Source organism: Tenrec ecaudatus, chromosome X (assembly GCF_050624435.1).
Source record: "Tenrec ecaudatus isolate mTenEca1 chromosome X, mTenEca1.hap1, whole genome shotgun sequence".
Lineage (NCBI taxonomy): Eukaryota > Metazoa > Chordata > Mammalia > Afrosoricida > Tenrecidae > Tenrec > Tenrec ecaudatus.
In genome coordinates this window covers 110176150-110181076 of record NC_134548.1, presented here as the reverse complement: position 1 = coordinate 110181076, position 4927 = coordinate 110176150, and the positions used below count along the sequence as shown (strand labels likewise).

At 40.0% G+C, this 4927-nt stretch overlaps 1 non-coding gene across 1 annotated transcript; it reads right to left on the bottom strand.

Moving 5' to 3' along the window:
* Positions 1 to 210: 210 nt before the first annotated feature.
* On the bottom strand, positions 211 to 318 carry LOC142435221 (U6 spliceosomal RNA). The gene has a single exon (XR_012781325.1). It is a non-coding gene; the product is annotated as a U6 spliceosomal RNA (small nuclear RNA).
* Between the last annotated feature and the right edge of the window lie 4609 nt (positions 319 to 4927).

The window sequence follows — 4927 nt, the reverse complement described above, 5'->3', positions numbered from 1 at the left end:
AGTACTTTCTAAGTGGATTCTCAACTCTCTGCTTTCGAGTCAATTCCAAACCATAGCGACCCTATAGGGCAGAGTAAAACTGCCCCTGTGGCTTTTTAAGTCTCTCTCTCTCTCTCTCTCTCTCTCTCTCTCTCTCTCTCTCTCTCTCTCTCTCTCTCTCTCTCTCTCTAAGACTTGAAACACAAATAAGTATTTCTCTTTCTGTAACACAAAAATATGGGACATTTCACGAATTTTCATGTCATCCTTGTCCAAGGGCCATGCTAATCTTCTCTGTATCATTTCAATGCTAGGTATATGTGCTGTTGAAGCAAGCACAAGGTTGTAATTCTTTATGGGAGTAGAAAGCTTCATCTTTCTTCTGTGCAAGAGGCTAATGGTTTCAAACTGCTCCGCTTGGGGTTAGCAGCCTGATGTGTAACTCAATACAACACCAGGGCTCTTTGTTCTAAGTGTGTTAGAAACTGATATGCATGGATACAGTCAAATTTTCTTTAAATACATACAGATGTTAAAAAAATAAGATAAATAATAAATACAGGTAGAAAAGACTAGAAAGTTCAACACTTCTCTCTTGATCTAGAGCAGTTGGGTGAAGAAAAAAAACAGAGAAAAGTACTTAATTTCATGTCTGGTAAGTTAGAACTTTGCTAAAGTCAGTACCCTTCATTCCCATTCTGGATACTCCCCATTCACTGAAGCCAATTGCTTAAAAAAAATACTTAAACTATGCCAGAGAGAACATTTTAAATGCAATAATAAAAAAGGAAAAGCAAGCAAAACTATTTATGTACATTATATAGGAGATCCAGTGTGCTTTCTATAATTTAGAATGTTCTAAGAGAGTAGGGTTGGGGGAAATCCTCACCATTTTACTGTGCAGCCAGCATAACTTTGAGTTCCTGATAGGAGAAGCATATGAACTGATTGTTTGTGTTTTATTTTGGCTCCAAAATATTAAGACACTATTGAGGATACACCAAAAAAAGGATGGTCTGATGACCAAGACATTACAATGAAGTCCTCAAATCATTGACAATGTCCTTATTAGCTTTCTATTAAAATCCTTGCAAGCTGAAATGCTTTTCCTATAATTTGTTTTACTCTCCTCTTTCCACACAGTTCCTTTTATAATTAAAAATCATATTTTTGAGTGTGAAAGAATAAAAGGAGTCATACTACATTACAGAAAATCAATGTAGTTTTTAAAGTTGTTGACACTAGGAGGATTCCCAAGACCCAGGCAATGGCTTGCTTTCCAGGCATTACTTGTTAGCAATGTTAATCACTACGTAACCATGACAACCATCAGCTCTCTGACACCAAACCTACGCACTTCGCCACTAGATTATGCCGCCTCTTAATGTACATGTCTAGGGAGTCCTGGCTGGCAGGCTCTTGCAGAACAGATTACACAAACAGTCTGGACAAGTGGGGGAGGGGGGGAGAAAACAAACTGTCCCCAAGGAAGCGGAACACCACAAGGCCTCAAAGGCCCAACAAATACAAGAGTAGTAAAAGGATAGCAAGCCCCTCGGCAGCATGTCCCTTTGCTACATAACACGTAGGAAGTCAGAGTCAGAAGGAAAATAAATAAATAAACACGAACAAGGGCTGGCTGACCTCAGCAGCCAGCCCTCCTCTTTCCACACCATTTAACATATGCTTGGCCTCTGCTGTTTGAGCCCTCTGGTTTCCTGCCATTCTCTGTCTCCTGTTTCAGTTTGGCTTCCTCTAGTGAGCTGACCTGCCCCTCGGGTTCTGTAGGCAGACTACACCCACATCTTCACCCCAACTCCAGACACATTTCCTGTACTGGTCCCTGAAGATCTCCATTTGAGGAACCCCCTAGCAAGTTTTGACAAACAAGGCTTCTCAGCTTTCTCCTCCAACTGTTCCTCCGTCTCCCCTACTCAGGGTCCTCACTCTCAGCTGAGGGAGTCCACACTCCACCTTTTAGCCCAAGCCAGACTCCCCCAGCTCCCTCACTCCGAAGTCCACATTCCAGGCCCATCCTCCTGCTGGCTACAATGCAAGCTGGCCCAGGCATCTTCTCTCTCTGGGATGGCTGCAGCAGCCTGTCAACTGATTCATGTGTCTCTGTTGTGGAAGGGAGACGGTGGGCCAGGGGCAACCAAAGAGACCTTCCTGAAATACTAGGCTTCTTGTGTCAAAGGATGGCTTCCCACTACTTTTGAGACACAGATTATAAACAATCCTACTGTGGCCGACAAGGCCTACAGCCTTTCCCTGCTCATCAAGAAAAATTCTGATCCCTTGATAATTCATGAATTTATAAATATTATTTTGTCATATCTTGCCCTGTAGGACCCGATGTCAAGGGCTTAAGTGGAGAGCTAATGTTTTGAGAATGATGAGGGCAATGAATGTACAGATGTGCTTTACACACTTGATGTATGTATGGATTGTGATAAGAGTTGTATGAGCCCCTAATAAAATTATTTTTAAAAAGAAACTGATTATGGTAGCAATTGTACAGTATTCCTTGATGTGATTGAACTAGGGGGATCATATTATATCTGTATTAGCTCCCAATAAAATGGTTTAAAAAAACAAAAAAAGAAAAATTCTGAAACTCCAAACCCATTTTTTCATATTGAGCTTTTTATGTTCTCTGAATGTATCATGTTCCCTCTTACCGCCTCGTCTTTGCACAGGTTGTCCTTTCTGGCTGGTACACTCTTTCTTCTCCCTGGTCTTGATGGTTCCCACTCAACCTTGACTGGCATACTGGGAAAGAACATATTTTAGATCTGGTTGGATAAGTCTTTGATCATGTCCTACGGTCTACTCTTCACATTTTCTATAGCTGACATCTACTTATTTAACGTTTAGAAGGAAACCTGATTTCCAAGTCTTTGAATCTGCATATGTATGTGTGTGTGTCTATATTCAACTAAAATTTTTTTGGTTATAGAATGTTATCATTTATTGCCAGAGACTGAGTTTATCCTCCCATCTCTATGCATGTATTCGTTTAATCAAGTGTACTTTCTCATTACTGGTTTCCCCTAATGTCCAACAATATGTGTGGCCTTACGCTTCTTAGAATAGCATAATAGCATCCCCACCCCCAGTCAGTCCTGGGGCTTTGGGGCTCGGTTCAAAGGGAGTCCCTCTGGGACTTGGGGTACAGTGAATGGTGTGACACTTTATCTGGGCATGCCTACAAAGTAGTGTGTCCTGGGCCCCTCTAGGGTTTCCCTCATGGGCTCCAATAAACGTCTTCCCTTTTGCTTTAAAAAAAAAGAAGAATAGCATAACAGTTACAATGCTAAGCTCTTTACTTAGGCTGCATAGATTCAAATCCTGCTTTGTCACTAGATGTGTAACTTTGAAAAAGTCACTTAATCACCTTGCATATTTTTCATGAGTGAAAAATTAGGATAACACATAGTTCTTTTCCATAAGGCAATTGTGAGCTATGTATGATCGAGGCAGTATAAAGCCATAGCGCAGTTTGGTACATATTGAAATGCCCAGTACATTTTATCTAAAGTTGTCATTTTGGCCATCATTTCCCCTTGCATCTATCTTTTCTACCAAAGAAAAACTGCATTTTAAAATCTGTAGCCATTCGTTCTTTTCCCATCATATTTTTCCCAAATGTTCTTTATTATCTCAGCTTCTCATCTCGTTATAAATAGCGCTTGAGTTTTACAGCTTTAAAAATCACAAAGGACCTAAGGAGAACTGGTCAGAGATGATAGGTCCCTGAGTGACGCAAATCGTTTGTAGCACTAACCTAAAGTTGGCACTTTGAACCCAACAGTGTCACCACAGAGAAAAGACCTAGTGATAGATTTCCATAAAGATTGAAGCCATGGGGTTTCCATGTGTAGGAATGGACTCAACAGGAACAAGTTTGGGTTTTTTGTCCTTTTTCTTTTACACCCTAATTAAGAAAAAACTCATTTGAGAATGAATTGCTCCTATGAGTTTGGACTTTGGGAAGCTCAGTGTGGCTTTTGTGAAAGTAATAGAATTTTAGCCTGCAAAGAAAACTACATAATGTATTTTCTTGAAATATAATATTAGTAATTACACTTAGGTCTGATTATAAACTCAAGTATTCAAGCAAAATTTCTTCCTCCCACCATCTCTCAATTAGCTGACATTTCAAGGTAGGATGACTTCAAATGACCAGTCAACTGAAAAACATTTTACCTTTGTTCTTTTGATGCCATGCTAATTGTGTTAAAATGTCCACCTCATTATGAAGCCTCCCTGGGCAGCCAGCCCAGAGGAGGGGGTGTATGAAAATGAATCACAAAAGGGACTAGTAGGAGTATGGTTATTTAAAATATCCTTCTTATCATTGTGACTCACTGTAGCAGGATATCAGGATTCTCTAGAAACCAGTAAGCCCTGGCTTCAGAATGCACTTTAGTTGATGACGTTGTTTCTTTCGATTAATGGATCACTCAAAGCCGTGTTCCTCAAGAAGAAACTCTTAAGATTGAGAAAGAGAACAGTCAGGAGAGGTGAGGAGAGGAATAGAGTTACATTCATGTTGTATAATTTCCTTTATCCTAAATTTTGGACCCGTGCTTTGTCAATTTCTAACAAAATACCCCGACAACACTTAATGAATTAAAGTTTTTTAAAAACTTTCTAAGAAAGTGAGTTGGTGCTGGGGTGCAGTATATGAACTCTGAAATGAGCAATTGCAGACAAGCATGATCCTGAATCAGGAAAGTATAGTATTATGATGTATGTCCTAGGTGGGTGATTACTTGTATACTCATATGTGTTTGTAGAGTGGGGATGGCTGTTTTTATCCTATAGCTTCCGAATATACCACTTCCATCTCTACTGTCTACTTTCGGTTTATCTGTCTATGTGCCCAAGGTCTAAGTGTGGCTAAGATCAGCTCAGAATCTGAACTTTCACTCTTATCTCTCAC